Source organism: Coturnix japonica, chromosome 2, assembly GCF_001577835.2.
Source record: "Coturnix japonica isolate 7356 chromosome 2, Coturnix japonica 2.1, whole genome shotgun sequence".
NCBI lineage: Eukaryota > Metazoa > Chordata > Aves > Galliformes > Phasianidae > Coturnix > Coturnix japonica.
Window position 1 is genome coordinate 2,037,750 of NC_029517.1, and position 20,141 is coordinate 2,057,890.

At 51.8% G+C, this 20,141-nt stretch overlaps 1 protein-coding gene across 3 annotated transcripts in view; it reads right to left on the reverse strand.

Annotated features, from left to right (window-relative positions):
- Nucleotides 1-20,067, reverse strand: part of GJC2 (gap junction protein gamma 2) — a 28,277-nt gene extending 8,210 nt beyond the window's left edge. The window contains exons 1-3 of one of the 3 annotated variants that reach the window (XM_015853001.2): nucleotides 19,605-20,067; nucleotides 17,012-17,079; nucleotides 15,497-15,583 (exon numbers count right to left, since the gene is read on the reverse strand). The gene's annotated coding sequence lies outside the window, so the exon portion shown is untranslated. Of the gene's footprint in view, nucleotides 1-5,906; nucleotides 5,967-11,215; nucleotides 11,609-15,496; nucleotides 15,584-17,011; nucleotides 17,080-19,604 lie in introns of those variants that run through there. The other 2 variants (XM_015853003.2, XM_015853004.2) reach the window with 2 other exon arrangements.
- Nucleotides 20,068-20,141: the final 74 nt, after the last annotated feature.

Consider the following 20,141-nt stretch of genomic DNA (forward strand, 5'->3'; position numbering starts at 1 on the left):
CAGAGAGCATGACTAATAGGGAACATGTGGAAAACGCATTTTGGCAAAAGCTCCTTGGGTAGAGGGAAAAAAAAGAACAGAAAGAGGCAAGGCTCTGTAGTGAGAAGTGATCTGAAGTGCCTGCTGCATATGGATGGGGACAGCTGGAGAAGCGTTTTGGGGTACATTTTAGGGCTTTCTGGTCTCTTTGTGGAAAGAACAAGAATTAATAAGTGTGGGAATGTGCATGAAGACTAAGGCAAGTGGAGAAGAGCCCCTGTTTCCTTGGGGCATCTCTCGTCCCTGCCCCATCCACGCGGACCCTTACTGTCACCAAGTGGGGTCAGGGCTCCAGGTAGCTGCTGGGACAAAGGGCAGAGTTGAGGCAGAAAACCTCCCCAGGAGAGGGAAAGAGCAGGAAGGATCAGACCCAGCCTTTGAGGGGTAAAAACACGTGAGGATGCACATTTTGATCAAAGGGGACATACGGTTTATCAGGAACTTTCATCCCAAGAGGGTTCTGACCAAGCTGGATATTCCAAAGAGCCCAGTGGGGTGTGGGGCAGCAATTCCTGCTCACTGGAACATCTCAGGTAAGCAGCAGCAGCATGGAATCAAAAGGACTGGGAAGATCATTGAGTCCAACCATCAACCCATCAGCTTTGTGCCCTCTGAGCATCTTCTGCACCTCTCCATGTTGGCAGAGCACTCCAGCCAAACCACTGTGTCCACAGATCTGGGTGCACTGTGGTAACAGTCAATTATAAACTAATTACCCTTATGCAGTGCTAAGCTAATTCACTGTTCAGAAGTAGCTGTCTCTGATAGGTAGGTGGAAAAGGCCTCTAATTCAGCGAAGTAGAGGTGGACATACCCTTGAGGGATGGCTGTCACAGTCAGAAGAACAGGTCTGGGGAGGGATTTGGGGGGAAATAAGCTTCTAAAGAGATTGAACAGTAATGGCCTGTGCTGAAAGGGACAACAGTGCTCACCCCTGCTGTGTGCAGGGTCACCAACCAGCAGCCCAGGCTGCCCAGAGCCACATCCAGCCTGGCCTTGAATGCCTGCAGGGATGGGGCATCCACCTGCCAAAGGAGCTGGAGGGATACAGAGCAGGTTCCCTCTGTACAGAGGGATACAGAGACTGTCAGATCTGTTGGATCTCCTCCCAAAATTCCTGGGCATCTCCCATTGAGACCAGACCAAGAAGGATAAAATACTCAACCCTGCATGATCTTTCACATCTGGGGACAGCATGGTGTGTCACCTGCCCATCACCTCCATTCTCCCATCCCACTCCCAACACATTTCACACCTGTCTTTACAGGACTATGAGAACCACCAGACCTGAGGGATTGCTGCCAGCATCCCCTTCCCACCGCAGGCAGGGGTGAGACCTCCAGCAGCTCCAGCTGTGGAGCAGTATTATTAGTTATTTAAAAATAACCAGCTGAGAACAACTTCCAGGCTCTGCAGGAGTGCAGGCAGTGACTTCGAGATAAAAGGCAGCTCAGCACAGTTCCAGCCCCACGGGTCACGCTGCCTCTCTAGACCTTTTGCAGGTTATTTATACACACAGCAGTCTCTTCTGGTGGACGTCTTCTTGGAGCATCCACGCTGCAAACAAGCTGGACATCATCTGCTCTTGCTCCAGGCTCTGGGGACTGCATGGTTCCCATCACACCGACCCAACCCATCGCCTGGGGAAGGCTGAGCATTTCCTCCTGCCTGCTTTCATTGGCTTTTTTTACCATTTGAGCAGGTTGTGCAAGGGCCAAAACCTTGGCTGCCTGTATCCAGGGTAATAACAGAACGGCAGGGGTATGCACATTTATAAACAGCCTGTGTTTGCTTCCTTCCAAGGCAGACACTGGAGAGCAAACAGAGATTTTCTAGCCATAAATAAATGTTATGGGCTAAAAAAGCAATAGGAACCTTTTCACTCCCTGTGCAGCATCCAGAGCCCTGGGTTTCACTTAGTGCTTGGTATTGAGAACAGAAAACAAAGGTATTTCTGACACGGTTCTTTTGACGCCCCATTGAAATGGATGTCATTAATTACATGGCTGTCATTAATTACAGTTTTATCTGGCATGACATCTTCCTGCTATGTGATGAGTAGCAAATGTAGGTACCCAGTCCTGCCCAGCCCTACACAGCTCTGCACTGTGTTACTCCAAGTTCAGTTTCTCCTCTAATTCTCACCCTCTAGATTTTCATTTAATTTGTTCCAAAGCTACACAAAGTGAAGAAATACGTTCAAATAACAAGCTTGCTTATTAAAAAAGAAGACCCATGAAGCAGCATCGCTGCCTGGAGACTTTTTTTATGGAACCTAGAGAGAAAAAGGGATCTGGAGCCCACGGCTCACAGTGAGCGATGGTGAGAGCCACAGAAAGACAGGCTCAGCTCTTGGCTCTGAAAGCAGAGGTGACACTTTAAAACAGAACAGCTAAATGGGGGGAAAAAAAGAAAGAAGAAAGGAAAAAAAAAGAGACAGGTTTAGATTTCATTAGTGTTTCTGGTTTGTCGGACTGCTCTTTGCAGCCCCACGCCTCCAGCAGAGGCAGGAACAGCGTTCAGCAGAGATCTTTGTCAGATATAAACATGTGCTTCGGGGAAGGGCAACCTCCGTGTCAGCGCTTCCTCCTCTGCTCTGCTTCATTTCTTCCTGCTATTATTTGCATTGTCTTCTGCTGGTCCTGGGCGAGCACTGCTGGGTGTGGAGGAGGAAGATGAGGAGGACTGCCCCGTACCTGCTGCCTGACTTACATCCAGCCCAGGTGGTGGGCTCTCACCTGCCCCCTTCTCAGGGGTGTGAAAATTGGTGCTTCCTCAAACACCACCTCTAGAAGGCCAAAAAGACCACGGTGTTGACCTTAGTCATAAGAATCAGAATATTTCTACCTTTGTTTAGCAGCGTTAGTGATTAATAACTCTGACTTTGCCATTTATGCCCTATTTCCCACACAAAGTGGCCTTTACAGGCTCATTTTTGATGTAGAATCACAGAACGGGTTGGGTTGAAAGGGACCAATTCCAATCTCTGACACAGCAGGGACGTTTCACTCTACACCAGGATGCTTTGGGTGTTCTCCAAGTGGTTGGACTTATCAGGGCTCACATCGTAGGGATGCAGTCAAAACCTCAACAGTCTTAGTTAAGAAGTACAGGCAGGATGAAACATGCCCATACTAAAATCTGCTCTGTCACAGAACTGTGTGTGGACAACCCTGTTGCAGATATGGCACGTTACCCCCATCATCATCAGGTTCATTCTTCTGTGCTCTCTGCTCTGCATCCATTTGGTGGCCAAGGTGGTGACAGGATGATGGCAGTGCTTGGTGATCTTAGAGGTCTCTTCCAACCTCAGTGATTCTGTGAGCAGGTACGGTGGGTTGAGGGTTGGGCAGGATGATCTCAAAGATCTTTTCCAACCTTTGTGTTTCTAAGGGTGGGCGCGGTGGGGATGGGTTGATGGTTGGATCTTAATGACTCGATGATTCTACAGTCTCTTCATGTTATAACCTGGATGACAACACTGTGGTGGGTCTCTGCCCCTTGCAAGGACCAAACTGAGACAAAGAGCCCATAAGGATTTTTGTCTGTGTGACGAGAGGATATTTGAAAACAAGGTAAAAGCTGATTTCTTCAAGGCACTCTGCAAATACAAACCCTCACTCTCAGTCACAGCTAAATTTGGAGCACGGTTTGGCATCGAAGATAAGTCAGAAAACAGAATTTCTATTAAATTTGCTTTGGTTGGTGATCGGAGGAAAAAAGCCAGATGTTAGCAGGATGAAGGATGTTCCTGCTGAAAAACACTGCAATGTTTCCCTGGGATTTCACTGAATCATAACTGCGGAAAGGTAAAAGCACTTCACTTTGAAAATGACAAGAAAAATCCAATAAAGGGAAATAACAATAAGATTTTAATCACAAAGCACAAAAGCCCAGAGGAAGCATTTAAGCTCGGGCTGGAGCACAAAAGCGGTTTATTCCAGCCCTTCCCGGCTGCAGTTTTTGCTGCAGTGGAGACATTCCTGAGACCAATTTTGATGTTGATGAAATCCCATCTTTTTTTCTGATGGAACCTTTTTATTTCCCTGAAGTTTTCATGGCTGACATACAGAGAGGTGGCAAGAAATGGACCGCGATGGGGACACTGCCCATTATAGCATTCTTCTCTCCATCTGTTCTCGTTCCAAAGCAAGCAGACCCAAGGCAGAGATCTGCTTCAACAGCCAGAGGTCTCTGCAAAGGCCAAAGCGAGCAATTATCCCCTTTATTTGCTTCCCTTTCCTGAAGCAGCCGGAGAAGCAAAGAGGGAAAAAAAAACAACCAAACCAATGCATTTCCAACCCCACCCGATATGCTGGGGCCAAACCTGGCGCTCGTGCTGAACCACGTCCCTCCCACCACCCCATCGCATCTCCTGTACCCCCATAACAGGAAGCAATAAAGTTCCCAGCCAGCATTCCCAGCACTGCTGGCTGCCAGTGCAGCCCTATGAACCCAGCCAGGCTTGACTTGCTGGAGACCTTCCTGAACTTGCAGAACAAATCCCCCCAAAAATCAAAAGAAACCAGAGGAAGCGGATCCCCAGGCAAACAGTGGCCATGCAACAGTTCACGGCGCATCACCTCCGCCCGTCATCGCCCTCAGCTCCTCCCTTAGCGGTTCACTGAGCAGAGATGCACCGAGAGGAGAAAGGCCAGGGTGAATGGGAAGGATGAGGGAACTCTGGAAATATTCAATCGGCACCAAAAACGGCCCCGTTTTTGGCTGTTCCAGAGAGCTGTTTTTTCTCCTAGCACCTGTTCATGGGCAGGTGTTAGAGGGGAGCCTGGAAGAGCCCCAGGAAGGAGGAGGAACAAGGGGAGCAAAGAGCAGAGGTTCGTGCAGTGTCCTGCAGGATGAACCCAGCCAGGCTGGGAATCGCAGCTCAGCATTGATGGACATCTTAGAGATGGGGGATAAAGACAAAGTCCCAAAGGACTTCTGAGAGATTGGAGACAAAGTCCCAGAGCAAGGGCAGAATATTGTGTCCTCTGTGACACCACGCAAGCAGACCAGGACATGCTTCACACACCTCCTCCTGCCTTCCTCACCTCATCCTGCAGGTACTGAAAATACATCATTTTATTTGTGCATGGTGGGTTGCTGACTGTGAGACTCTGACTGTTATTTAGCAGCCCCAATCAGAAAAATGATGGTGTTGCCTTCACCACCATATACCTCTTCTGTCAGACACAGCGTGGGGACACGCCTCACTGCAACCAAAGCCCCATATTACATACAGCAACTCTCAGGACAGTTCTCCCACCAGGACTTAACTAGGTCCATATGGACTGGAGCAGCCCTGTGTCCCTGCCAGAAAGTGGCAGCAATGAGAAATACGTACAAAGGCATTAATACTTCTTCAGCACTCCAAAACCAGCTGCAGTCTGCCAAGTGCAAGCATTTACAACACAGAAAAGACATGAATTTTGCATGAAGATGTCCCCCACCAACCTGTGGTAGGAATGGGACCCACCTGGATGCAACCTCATAATTCCTTTTCCAGTACTTATAAGATTTAAACACAGCTGAAACAGAGCACAAATAAAGTATGGGTCTAGAATATGATAAATGTGGAGACAAACAGGTTGGACGTGCTCTTGCCAACTGTTAGATAACAGAGAAAACCAAAAGCAAAGAAGAAAGGAAATGTTACTACTATAACATAACTCCTACCTTTCTGGCTGGGTATCAGCACAACTGGGGCAGTTTTCTACTCATCCAACCAGGATTTATTGTTGCACCAGTATCGCCAGTAAATATTTAAATGGATTTAAGTAATTATACACAGAGATACTTAAGCAGTTGTATCTGCATGCAGAAAAGAGAAATATCAGAGAGAGATGCCCTGAGGGGCAGTACGATACCTTCCCCAGCAGCCCTGGGGCTGGGAGCATCAGTGGAGAATGGCCGGTCAGATCCAAAGGGGAGCACAGAGTGGGAATGGCTGGGAGCCTTCCTGACCTTGTTTATATAGGTGGGCCCCCACCCTGCGTGAGGCTTTTTGCACTGAGCCCCACAGCTGGATCCCTGTGCCAAGAAGGCGGGACATGTGTCTTCGTCCCCAAAGCTCACAGGATGAGAGAGGTGTTGGATGGGGGTCCCTGCCTGGAGATACACGGTGAGGTGGAGAGATGCCTCCAGGCTGGTGTCCAGGTGGGAATGGAGCCAGTCCCATCTGGCATCAGGCCATGCTGGTGCCTGAAGCTTTGACATTAAGAACTTCAGAGCCTGAGGTCCGAGCCCTTTGGCACCCAATGGGGAGCTGATGGCACCTTCCCCACCCCAGCCACTGCCTGTGTGCTGTGCTGGGCACCCAGGGATCCAAAACACTGCCAGGACCACCAGGCTTCACCTGCACCACCACCACCAAGCCCTACAACACCTCCACCAAACCATACATTACCACCACCAAACCTTACACCGCCTCCACCAAACAGTGTATCACCATCACCAAACCCCACACAAACACCACTAAACCCTACCCGAGCATCACAAAACCCTACACCATCTCCACCAAGACCTACACCACTGAAGCCTACATCCCATCCTGTACACTCTCCGCCCTATACCCAAACCCTGCAACACCTCAACCCATGATGTCTAGGCTGGGACCATGGGCTGAGGGTTCGTTATGGCCCCATGCACAGGGCTAAAGCAGACCCCATACATTTAACCCTACCAAAGGATGGACCAAGGTGGTCCCTGCTGCTGGGACCTCTTTACCCCACATGGAGTCAGGTGGAAAGGAGCTGGGAAAGCTGAGCTGCAGCCTGATGCTCCCAGAGGATCCTCACGGGATGGCACCTTCATCACTGCAACATCACCCTGCTGGACCCTCAGTAGGAGAGCATAAATCTCAGCACAGCCCCCAAAGAGCAGACAGGGCTGTGAGGGCCATCGGTCCTGAGGTGCAGGCAGCCCCAGGGAAGCTGACTGTGTGCTGTCCTTCAATGAGTGCACACTTTGCTTTGCAGCAGGTCACTCGGGGCAATGAGCAGCAATGAAAAGCCGGAGAGAAGAAAGGGCAATATTGAATCCAGCTGTGAAAACAAAGATTAAAACCCTCCGAGCCTACAACCTCCCTTGGCCAACGAGCGGGAGAAACGTGCCAGCATTAATTTCTGTCTCCTCATCCATCCAGCAGATGTTTTTTCATGAATGAGCACGTCAAGGCGGAAGGGGAAGAGGGGGAGATATGGGAGGAGGAGGAGGAGGAGGACAGCCCTTCCTCACCTTTGACATAGGGAAGCCTCTGCACAGAGGCTGCAGGGCTGACCCAGCAATGCATGGGGCTGACCCGCAAGCTGAAGCTTTTTTTGATCTCTTTGCTGATAGAACAGAATGCTCCCAAAGGTAGAAATGTTTCCAAGAGAGCACCAGGTGAATGGGTGTGGGTTTTGGTGGAGCAATGAGCAGCAATGAGCCCACTGGTACCCTCAGCATCACTGGGGCTGCACAAGGGTCACATCCCTGTACCAGGCACTGGTCTGGCTCCCAAGCAGGGATGTGTGATGCAGGCTTTAATCTCTGACAGACTGAGATGGAACACAGAGGATGCTACAGGCACAGTTAAACCCTCAGTAATGCCAGAAGCCCATCCTGACATTCATCAACTGTCTCCCAGTTTTCTGCTTGCATTTCATAGAATCATAGAATGGCCTGGGTTGAAAAGGATCACAGTGCTCATCTAGTTCCAACCCCCTGCTGTGTGCAGGGTCACCAACCAGCAGCCCAGGCTGCCCAGAGCCACATCCAGCCTGGCCTTGAATGCCTGCAGGGATGGGGCATCCACAGCTCTTAGAAACCAAGAAACCAAGTCATGGTCTCAGTTACCCTACAGGGAGATACTGAGGCACTGGTTACTGCTGGTTGGTCTCCTGTGCTGGTCACTAGCTGGGCACCTGGGGAACAGCATTTCAGCACTCCTGAACCCCTCTGGAGACTTCCTGGAGTGAAGAGCTGCAAGTAGTGACCTGGGTATGAGCAGAAACTGAGGAAAGAAGATGAAGTTGTGGGAAGGATCTCTCGAATATTCACTCTTTCCACATCTGGCCCTTCCCCCTCCCTTCCTCGTGATGGCTGGATTGAGATGATTCATTAGGTGCGGTCTTTCCAACCTTAATAATGACTCTATGATTCCCTGCAAGGCATCCTCCCTTTAGCCTCCAAGAAACCAGGAGTAATAAAGAAACCACAACACCATCTGTGTTTCCGAGGAAGCCTGAGGAGTGACACAAGCCCAGAAGCTCAGTGACTCCATTTACTTCAGACCACACAAAGCAGAAACAACCAACTGTGCTCGTGGATGGACAAGGCAGAGCTTTCAAGGCCGTGGGTGCTGCTGCAGGAGCTGAATATCCCACAGCAGGCACCCAGCCCACTGACGCTGTGGATGTACCTTTATTGCTCCATGCAATGAAGTCAAAAATCCAGCAGATTTCCCCCCAGGCACCTTAACTGAAGTCCACGTCTCCGCACCTCCTCACGCTCTGCTGCTTTCCATTGCAGTGTCCTCACTCCATCCCCCTTTCAAAGCACTGGCTGACCAAGTGTTTTAGTTCTTTGGCTGGAGCCCTTCTTTTCTGCTCTGGATTTAATTGTCCAGTTGTAATGGCCAAGAATTTCCAAAACCTGACGGAAAATTAAAGCACCAGCGCAGAAACAAAACCACCCCTGCCTTGGAGAAGGGCGCTTTCATTTCCTGCCAGCCATCCTCTTTCAGGCACTGGGAGCAAAGCTTGTGCCTTCCAACCACTAAATCCCCCCCCTTGGACCCATAACGGGGGCAGCTCAGCTACACCTAGTTCCAGCTATTGAAATGACAACAGCAGCCTTCATCCCACAGGAAACTTGACTCCCTTCACTGCTGCAGCAGGCTCTCTTCTTTTCTTGGCTGGTGGAAGTCGTCGATGACATGTGACATCAGTGACCGCCACAGCTTTCCAGTAGCGTGTCCTGAAGCCAACGCAGAGACAGGGGTGGAGGGGTGCAAGCTAAGGGATGGGATGTGGCAATGCTCAACCCAATGGAGAAGTCAAGGGTTATTGTGGAGGGGGAATCAGGCTTTGCTTTGGGGCAGTCCTATCAGTCTGTCAGGGGGGATGTAGGGTAGTTGGCCAGAACACTCTGTGTGTCAGCAATATCTGGTGCAGTCATGACAGATAGATCCTGCAGTTGTGACATGATTGCTGGGCTTCATTGCACCAAGAAATGGGGGTTCTAAGACCAAGGGTCATCAAGGAGCAATGCAAATGGCCCCATCTGCAGCTCTCATAGACATCTAGAATTGGCCTGGGTTGCAAGAGGCCACCAGTGCTCATACCCATTCCAACCCCCTGCGTGGTGCAGGGTCACGCAAACCAGTACAGCAAGCCCAGGCTGCCCAGAGCCACATCCAGCCTGGCCTTGAATGCCTGCAGGGATGGGGCATCCACAGCCTCCTTGGGCAACCTGTTCCAGTGCGTCACCACCCTCTGCATGCAAAACTTCCTAAGATCCAACCTAAACCTCTCCATTTCAGTTTCAAACCATTCCCCCTTGTCCTATCACGCACATCCCCAGCCCATCACTGGCCCCATCCATCCCAGCCAGCCCCAACACAAGGTCCCCTGCTTTTTGGGAGCTTTTACTTATAATTCAGTGAACCACCAATTCCAACACTTTTCATGCCTATCCCTGCAAATACCACAAAAGAAGAACAGGAGGACCTTGGGCTGTGCAATAGGCAGGGCCGGGTCAGATGTACATCCCTGGGCAGGTCTGTTTTTAAGAAGCAATTATTGGCAGGGAAGAGGCAAACCCTGCATTCCTCAATGAAGGAATCCGGATGATGTCACCTCCTGTCCTGGCACAGGAGCATTCCTGCATGGGGCAGCCCCTGTCCACACTACAAATATTTGTGTTGGCCTCTCTGCTGGGAGCTTCCCTTTACAAGGAATATCAGCAGGATGGGCTCTCCTGCTGTACGGCTCATTCCTGCCTCCGCACATTAACAAGGGCCACAGGTTAATAGAGATTTCACACATACCAAAGTTTTATTGCTCCAGTGAGCCAGCCTCAAACAAATTCACTCAGCTCTCCATTATCAAAGGCACGGAGCTGTACCTCTGGCCCTGTGCATTTCTTTCCCTCCCTTCCTAGTGGGACACAGTGGTGTAAAGCACATAAGGATCTTTCCTAATCAACTGGCTGGGAATAAAAAACCCTTTTCCCCATAGTTCATTGCTCTTTCCCAAACAACTGCAGGTCTACCAGCACTGCTCTGCTGTTATTAAACTCCAGCTGTAAGAGGTATCAGCAAATACTTCAAGCTGTAGATAAACCACACCCCACCAACATAAACACTCTGAGATGCTCGACACGAATCACTCAAACAAACCACTGCTAAACTTCTCTGGGTTGACTCTAAAACTGCTGTGACCTGCCTGGAGGCTGCAGGACTGCAGGTCTGAGTTCAAAATAGAGCTGCCAGTCCAAAGCTTGCTGCAGGGCAGCTGCTGGGAGCACAGCTTCCTTCTTATCCTCCCACCTTGGGTTCTCCGGGCAAGCTGTGTTAGTGGAGTATCAAATAAATCAGTTCCACACCCACACACATCCTGACCAGCATGTAAAAACCTCACATGTTTTTGCTGCTAGACATCTCTTACAGAAAGCTGCCTGCTTTCCTCTGCTGCTCTCCTCGTCTCGCTGCCCTGAAGAGTGAGGATGTCAGCTTTTTTCCATCCATCTCCTTCCATTTTCTAGGGCAGCCATGCAACAGCATCTAGAAATAAGCTTTTCTTGCACACAAGCCTCTTGTGGGCTCCTCAGTAGAATCACAGAACTATTCAGGTTGGAAAAGACCACTAAGATCACCAAGTCCACAGCCCCCCCACTCTCATATAGAAGATCAAGGCAGGATCACAGCTACACAACACATACATCCCAGCATGGGCTCACCCAGCAGTCCTACCCACTGCTGGCCACTGAAGCTTTCTCCAGGCTCAGAGATACATCCTCACTCAAACCCTATAGCACCCTGCAGAGTCAAGATGGAGATGTTTTGGCCACGGGTCCCACCCAAAAACACACAAAAAGAGCAGCAACGCAGACAACATCAACCCCAGGACATCAGGCAGGTCAATGGGACAGACACATCTCCCAAAAGCACGGGGGTGTGCAGTCTGCATCTCACCAGGGGACGTGTGCTGGAGCTCCGCCGGCCCCACGGATCTCCTCATCTCTCCACAAGGATGCTGAGCAGTTCTCCATGCCTTGGGCACAGCGGTGGAACGCGTCGTGCTCAACCAAACGCCGTGTCCATCCCGTGTGAACATTTAGGCCTGTTCAACCAGGAGCCAACAGCTGACTTCTCCAGCAAAGATCTTCTGGATACAGCAGAGAGCCCAGCAAAGGAAGGGGGGATCCACACACCTCAACCTCCAGGCACCTGCTTCACCCTCACTCACATCCAGGCACTCCTGCTCTATAACCAGCATATGAAAAATGCTTTGGGTTGCTGGTAGCCTGGCCAAGCACCTCGCCTGCGTTCAACAAAGCCCCATTGAATGTCAGCATTCCTCTGGTGCCCTTGGAGAAGTGGCTACATCGGGGACAGGCTGCTCCTCCCCAGCACTGCATCACCTTGGGGGCAGCGGGAGGGCTGTGTGAGCCAGCAGCCTTCCCAGAACAGAGCACTCACAGCCAGAATATCTCAAGTGGCTGAAAGCTGAAAGATCCCCCTGCCTGGGAGCAGTATTTCTGAGGGAATGCATTCGTTTCCTTTCTATCATCAACGTGGCATTGGGATGGGGAGCTGGTCTTGGAGGTTGAACCCCTGGATACAGAATATCCTGAGTTGGACCCACAAGGAACACTGAGTCCAATTCCTGAGGTCCCCCATCCATGGAGGTGTTCAAGAACCACAGAGATGTGGCACTGGGGAACAGCCAGCAGTCAATAGCGGTGTTAGGTGAACGGTCAGACCTGGATAATCTCAGAGGACTTCTCCAGCCTTAATGGTTCTATGGTTCTACGTTTGGGTGCTGGCTCCCAGCTCTTCTGTTCCCTAAAATTCCCACCCTGCAGCTGCAACCTGCCCCTGGGCAGGAAGCACAGCAGGAACATCCCAGCCCTCCTGGTGGGAAGGAAGCAGGAGCTGCTCGGGCAGCGATGCTCCAGCTCGGCCGCCCGCCACGGGCCGCGTTTCCGGGCCATGTTCCCAGGTTCCATCTGTTTACATCCCGCTGGTGGGAGAGCTGTGTCAAGACAGAGCTAATCCAAGTGGAGAGGGGGATGCTGGCTGTGAATTCACCAGTCATACAGCCTCAATGCCCTTCCTGACCCTGTGCAGCAGCATCTGGAAGGAGCAGAGGGTCTCTTGGTTGGTTTGGCCCATAGCAGAAGAAGCCAAGGGAAGGCCTCATGGCCCTACAGCCCCTCATGGTGACCTGTAGTTCCATAGCAGCCATCTCATGGCTAGACTCAGGGATCCTTGAGGGTCCCTTCCAACTCAGGGTCTCATGTAGTTCAGAGAGAAGGGGACAGGTTTGCTGATGTGTCCAGCTGCTTCGTCCTACAGACGATGGTCCTGGTTCTCCTTCAGAAGCGCAGAGCAAGAGGAAAAGCTACAGCCAGAAAAAACCTCAACCTAACATCAAAAAATCATTTTCTCCATGACAAACACTGGCACGAGGAGCTGGTGGGATCTCCACCCTCAGAAATAACTCGTTTGGACGGGGCCTGGGGCAATTCCATCCAACAAAGCTGGCCCTGCTCCGAGGCCTCCTAAGGAACCTTCAGCCCCCGTCAGCCTGCGATCACACACATCACCATCACCATTCACATCTGTCCCCTGCCCAACATCCCTCACACACCCACGGAGAGCTGGGCAGCCTCCCCAGGACACTGCTCTGCCCCAGAGGAGCAAGAAGACAGACCTGAAGAGAGGACACAAAGGTTGGGGGACCCTTAAGTCATCGCCCAAAGGCTTGGCTTGCACATACAGAGCCTTAGGGACAGCCCAGGGCTCTGGGGGCTGGCAGCATTGGGGTCTGGGGAGAGCTGAGGGGATACAGTATTGTGCCAAAACACATCCCCAAACAACACTTGTCCCCTCTGCAGAGACAGTGAGGTAGATAAATCCCTCCAGCAGAGTTAGTAGTGAAACAATAACGTCACTCCTAATGCCTTAATTTACAGGGGAGGAGCAAGACAAGGATCTTCATTTTCCTCCCAGTTTCCATACCTCCATTCTCTATGGGTTGTACAGACATGCAGCAGCCCTGAAGTCTTTTCTCTTTTTCTGGCAAGGAGGAGCAGAAACAACAGCAGTTTACATGGCCGGTCACCAAGATCTCCAAGCAACGGAGAGGGTCAAAGGGAGCTGCTCAGCCTTAAAAACGACCCTTGTGCTGCTTGGATGAACCTCAGGTGGAAAAGCTCCAGACAAGCCATAAATTAGGGGTGGGTTGTGCTGGGAGAAGCAGAGCCTTGAACGCGCATCGTGCCGTGCTCCACCTCCGTTACAGGGGAAGGAGGGGTTTCCTTATGACACACACCGACAAACATCTGCTGGTATTTCTGTCCTGGAGAACACCCAAGGATTGTCTCAGAAATAGCTGGCGTAGTTTGCAGGAGTTCCTTCCTCGGGATGCTTTCTAAGGAGGCTTTTGGTGGGAGCCAGATTGCCCTCCTGTGGCACTGCAAGGGACTTTGGGCAGAACGAGAAGGTGCCCATGAGATTTTGGGTTAGGGTTAAAGGTTTCCCTTTGGGGTTAAGATTTAGTGCTACCACTCTGGGTTAGGGTTAAGGGTTAAACATTTGAGATAGGGTTAATGGTTAATCATTACCCTTCTGGATTAGGGTTAAGAGTTACACTTGTGAGAGTTAAGGGTTAAGGGATACCCTTTTGGATTTGGATTTAGGTCTAAGAGTTATCTCCTTGTTGTTTGGATTTAGGGCTAAGGGTTACACTTTAGGATTAGGGTTCTACTCCCCTCCCCACTGGTTGCTCAGGGATGTGATTTAGCAGAGGGCTGTTAGAGTTTGGGTAGCACGGTTGGGTTGCAGTTGAACTCAGTGATCTTTAAGGACTTTTCCAACCTGAGCAATTCTATGGTTGGGGTCTGGACTCTTTGCTCACCCCCTGCCAGCACAGAACATGGTTTTCTCCTACTCAATATGGATTAAATGAAGTTACTATGATTTCACATACCAACTTCTTTGGTAGAGATGAAATGGACATTTGGGGCTGGAAGGTAGAAATGCCTCCCCCCCATTTGGGACCAGCAGGACTCAAGAGGGTCCTTCCAGAACTCAGGGAACCCATATGGACAAATGCTGGTTGCAACCAAGTTCACTGTGATCATACCAGCGAGCTGGGGAGAGCAGGGATGTAGCTGAGGGTCACTCAACCAACCAAGGGGGAAGGTGGTCACTGTATCACAAGGATGAAGACAAAAAAGGCTATGGAAATCACAACTGCATCTTTAAGCCGGGACTATCTAAGGATCTAGAGGCGTTAATAAGGGGTGACAACTGAGCTCACATCCTTTGAGAAGTAATAATAATATAACAACACAAAAGCACCTCACAGAGAGCATCGTCCTCTCAATGGACCTTTTGTCCGTGGGTTAGAGGCAGCAGCTGTGAAACTGCAGCTTCTGCTGGGCTGAGCTCCACGCACCAGTTCCCATCAGTGCTGGGGCTGTAAGGAGCAATGACAAAGGTGGAGCAGCAAAGCAAGCAGGCTGCAGACCCGAGAGCTGGCTGTGCTGGGTCTCATGAACACAACCCAAGGGTTCAATAACAGGATTCAGTTTGGTATATGAGGAGCAGCACAGCTGCAGAGGGGATGAGGAAGCGTCAGACTCTGTGCATGAAGTTCATTGAGTAGCCTGGGCTGGGAAAGACCTCAAAAATCATCCAGTTCCAACCAACTGTATGCAGATGGAAAAGCAGATCCTGAGGCATCTCCTCTTCCCCTTCTAGTGGCCCTGGGATGTGGAAGAGATTTAGGATGGGGACCAGACAGAGCCCCAGAGCACAGCAATGGCCCCATCCCAAAAGGGTTGTCCCACTGCCTCCCCCCAGAGCCTCCTCCTGATGTCAATAGCTCAAACTGGAGAGAAAAATGGGGTCCCAGCCGCCCTTCATGCTGCCTCCCCACCCCTGAGAAGCAGAGCATTCCTCCAGAGCCCTTTTTCTCCCCAAGGAATGAATTCATTTCTTGTTCTCCTCAGTTCTTTATCACTTTCTTCTCTCTGTAAGCAGCCCAGGATAAGTCCAGCTGCAGGCTGACCATGCCCAGGCAAACCCCACAGATGCACACAATGGATGGCACAAAGCATTTCATAGGAATCACTTTCACAGCTCCCACCAACACATGCCTTACAAAGGGATGAGGAGCGGAGCATCCTTTTGCCCCCATCCCAACATCCCCTTCCCAACCCGCCGTCTCACAGCCGCCCCTACCTTTCACAGCCAGGAAAAAGGATGCGGATCCTCACCGCATAACCACAGCCCTGCGGGTAAATCCCTGCTGCTCCACAGCCCGCAGCCCTGCAACAAAGCCAAGGAGGAGGCGATTACCCCTGGGCATCTCTCTGCCAGGCACAATGCGGCCGCAGCCCGGCTGCTGCGCTCAATGCTGCCATTGTGTCCCCTCTGTGCACATGGCGTGGATTCTGGGGGGAAAAGAATACTCCAGGGGTGAAGCAGTGGTTGGAAAAATGGGGCTGAGATGGGTGGAAGGGAGGGATGGTCCCTTTGGTGTTGGGAAGGATCCTTGTGGGATGCTGCATCCAAGGGGAGAACCACAGCATGAGGCAACCTGGATGGAGAGACGGGGAAACCTTAGGGCTAAAGGCAGCTGTTGGTGTACTGGGAGGTGGGAAGGAAGCTCCTACCTCTCTGCAGGAGAATTCCTTCTATATGACTGTGGTCAACAGGACAAGCTAAAAGCAAGGGGGATTCACAGAAGGGTTGGAAAAGACCTCTGAGATCACCAAGTCCAGCTGTCCCGCTGATCACCACCATGCCCACTCATAGAGGTGTTAAGGCTGGAAAAGACCACTGAGACCACCCAGCCCAACCACACACCCATCCCCAGCACAGCCCTCAGTGCCACAACTCCTAACACCTCCATGCACAGTGCCCCCATCGCCACCCTGGGCAGCCCATTCCAATGCAATACATCTCCCTTCTCTGAGAAGCATTTTCTCCTAATATCAGCAATAAAACCAGCAAAGAGCCCAAAGGTGCTAATGGACATCTGCTGGGGAAAGGATGCCTGCTATGGAACTGCTTTGCTTTTCACTGCTGAGACTTCAGAGCAGAGAGAAGCAGAAAATTCAGGTGCCTAATGTTGCTCTGCCTTGGCCACTCCACCTTTCCCAATGGAGTGGCTCCCAGGGGTCTCCTCACTGTGGGACAAAGCCTGGGTGAGCACCAGCATTTGGTCTTTTCCTCCACCTTTCCTTTTCATTTTTCCTTTTTAAATCACCTCCACGACCTCTGGCAGCCGGGATGGGGAATGAAAAAGCCAGAAAACATCCTGCTCCTCCCTCCTTTCATGCCTGGGAAGGAAGAAACGCAGAGCCAGGAGGGGGACCTCACCCCTGCCTGCACCAGCATCCTGTTGTACCAGTTGCCACTGCACACAATCTGAATTGCAGATGGCTCCGGGCTATTTCTGGTGATGGAGCCACGTCCGGGATGAGCAGAATCACAGCTGCTATTGTCAGAAGCAGCAACACCCGTACTGAATTCCCTGCTTTTAGCTCTTCTTCATGCCTGAGCTCTAAGGAATTATGAACGCTGTGCCTATGCATACTGCCCCATGGATCGGAGGGGACAAAGGGTCTCCTCCAGGAGCATCACTCACCCTGGTACCCTGTACCTGAAGGAACAGCACCCTGGATAGAGTCCAGATGGGGTCGGTTCTCCCTATCGAGGGTTAATTAGTGGTTGGAGTTTTCTGGTACCTACCTGCTCTCTGCAGATGGTGCCTCAGGGTGAGGTGGCAGTGGTCTGCATGCAGCACTCCCCTCACGGTCCTGCAGGAAGCACAGGCAGACATCAGCAACACAGGCAGGGAACGCATCCCCATCAGAGCTGCCACCCTTAGTATGGGTGCTGCTTTGCACCCAAAGCACCCCACAACGCATCCAGGCAGCTCCCACCTGCTGCAAAGTCGGGGCTGGAATGGCAGATTTGGAATATCACAAACATAAAAAGATACAAAGGATCGGTCTCAGAACCACAATATCATTTAGGATGCAAAAAACCTTCAAGGTCATCAAGCCCTTCCATGAACCTGACCCACCGAGCCCCACCACTACCCCATCCCTTAGTGCACTGACCCAGAGCCCCATGCCAGCACTACACCCATTGGCCTCAGCAACAAAAGTGAACCTCAGACCGAACCAGGCAATGATGGGCAGAGCAAGAAGTCGTGATGTTTTCCACTTCCTTTTTTTCTTTCCTCCTTGCTTATTTTCTGCTACAGATGCCCAATTATTTCCCAGGATTGCTCAGCCCCCGGGGGCCCTTTTTGCAATCACATGGAAGTGAGCTTGAAAATCAGCACACTGCCTCCGAAAGCAGCGATACCAAGAAAAGCTGCACAAGGACAGCACTGCAGCCCATGGGTTCATGGAGGGGGATGCGATGATGGAAAGAGCCACGGGCGGGTGGGTGGGCTTTGGGCTAAATTGGGCTGCTCAATGCTATCCTGGAGCATGACTCCAGTATTTCTTGGCTTCCCCTTGGCTGAGTTGGGTTGGGACACCCAGAGCGGGCTCTGAGGCGCTGCCTGCCCTCATGTGTCCCCACCATTGCAGAGTGTCACCACCCGGTCATTGCTGAGCAGCACCTCAGTGTTCTGTCCAAAGAGTGGAGGGGATCACTGCCATCACGCATCTTAAAGCTGCTGCTGCCTATAAAAGGCCCTTAAAACAGCACCGGTATCACCAGAGCCCTTGGGTGAGCAGGAAGGTGGGAAAAGCTTTCAGCTCATGGTCAAAAAGTGGTGCAGCAGCACAGTAGCAGGGATAAACCTCTGTCCCATAGCATCATCCTGCAGGAGGGATGTGGGATGAAGCATCAAGAACCTTCCCAGGTGAGGAGGTTGGGAAGAGGGGTGCAAACATCCCGTTATTGGTACAGGGGGTGGTAAGGTCGCTGTCCCTGGTGGTGTTTCAGAGCCATGGAGATGTGGCACTGAGGGGTGAGGTCGGTGGGCATGGCGGGGCGGGCTGAGGGTCAGACCAGATGATCTTAGAGACTTTTAGAACTTTAATGATTCCATGGTTCTGCTGCTCCCGCAGGCTTGGCCTTATAAACACCCCCAGAGTGCCCGAGCTGCTCTTCTGGTAGGGAGAGCTTCCAATGCAAGCAATAGCAAAGCCAAAGAATCACACACAGAATCACAGAATGACCCGGGTTGGAAGGGACCTCAAGGATCATGTAGTTCCAACCCCCCTGCCTGGCAGGGCCACCAAACATACACATTTACTAGATCAGGTTGCCCAGGGCCCCATCCAACCTGGTCTTGAACACCTCCAAGGACGGGGCATCCACAACCTCACTGGGCATCAAAGAGCTACTGAGAAAGAGCAACACGGCTGGAGAACATCTCAGCCTTCCCTCGAGGGCAGCTGCTGTGCTCAGAGCGTGGAAAATGACTTCTGCAGATCAATCACTGCTGTCTGATACCTCAAAGGGCAGAGCACACAGAGGTGGCTGCCCCCTCCTGTCCTGACTGTGGCTTTGGTAGCACCAAAGGAACAGCACACCAGGTGCCTCTGTTAGCAAAAGGTGACCTCAGGGTCCACATATCCCCAAATAGGGGAGGAGAATATCTGCCCAAAACCCTGTATGTAAATTCGGGTCACTGTACAAAGAGCTGGGATGGCTGCCACCAGCCTTGCAGGACCGGATGATCTCGGTGGCATTTTCCAACCTTAATGATGATCCTATGACTCCAAGCTGCCACTGCCCCTGGCCACAGAGCTGTCCCTGCCCTCAGCATCCCTCCGTCTGCTGCCAGTGCTCCCCAGATTGCCCCCCTTAGCTGTTCTCCCCATCACCATCGCTCCCCCATCACACAGCACCCCACACATCGCAGTTCAGGAAGGGACACCGCAGCTCTTCCATCTGCTGGGATAGGACCCTCAGGGCACAGCACACACCTCCAGAATGGGACACCCTGAGCACACGACACCCTCAGAGTCTGTGCTTTAAGGACAGCAGGTCCTTCCCACAGCTCTGGGTGCAGAGATGCTCACCGTGCCATGGCAATGCCTGCTCCCTTCCTTCACACACCACCATCCCAACGCCCACCCCATCGCTTCACATCAGCGCGGGCATCGAGGCGTTCGCTGCTTCATTCCATCGCACACAGAGGCAGCGATGGAAAGCAGGTCACCCAATACAGAGCATGTTATCGAGGACCTCCCTCCCTGTTACCACCGCTGAAGAGCACAGCAGGAGGAGACACCCCCAGCCGAAGCGGTCCCAATGACTTTTTCCCCCAGCCGAGCATCCCCTTTGTCATCTCCCCTCAATAGATGCTGCTTACCTCTCCCGCAGGCTCTGCTGGGGGCTGGCAGCCCGGCTCTGGGCACCGTGTGGCTGTGGGGCCGGCTGGGCACGATGCTGGGCACGTCCATCTGGTGAGAGCCGGGCAGGTCCAACGCGATGGATGGATGGATGGGGACCTCTGCACTGGGGAGAGCGCCGCGCACCTCCGCGTTTGGCTGCTCTGCAGCGTGGGGCCTCTGCGTTATTGCTGCTGTCATCTCTGCCATCTAGAGGGGAAACATCCCCATTGCAAACACCTCACAAAGCGTTATCGGACGGGAAAATCCCGCTCTGTTGTCACAACTGAGATGCTCAGCACTAAGCTGGAGGAGTAGGATGCTCTGCATCAAGTGACAGACCCCAAGAGGGGCAAATGGTAAATAGAACTGCCAGCTGTTCCATTTCTAAACATCAGTGAGGTACTACAAGGGCAGCACAAGGACTGGATCATCAAATCATAGAATGGCCTGTGTCGAAAAGGACCACAATGATCATCCCATTCCAACCCCCTGCTGTGTGCAGGGTCACCAACCAG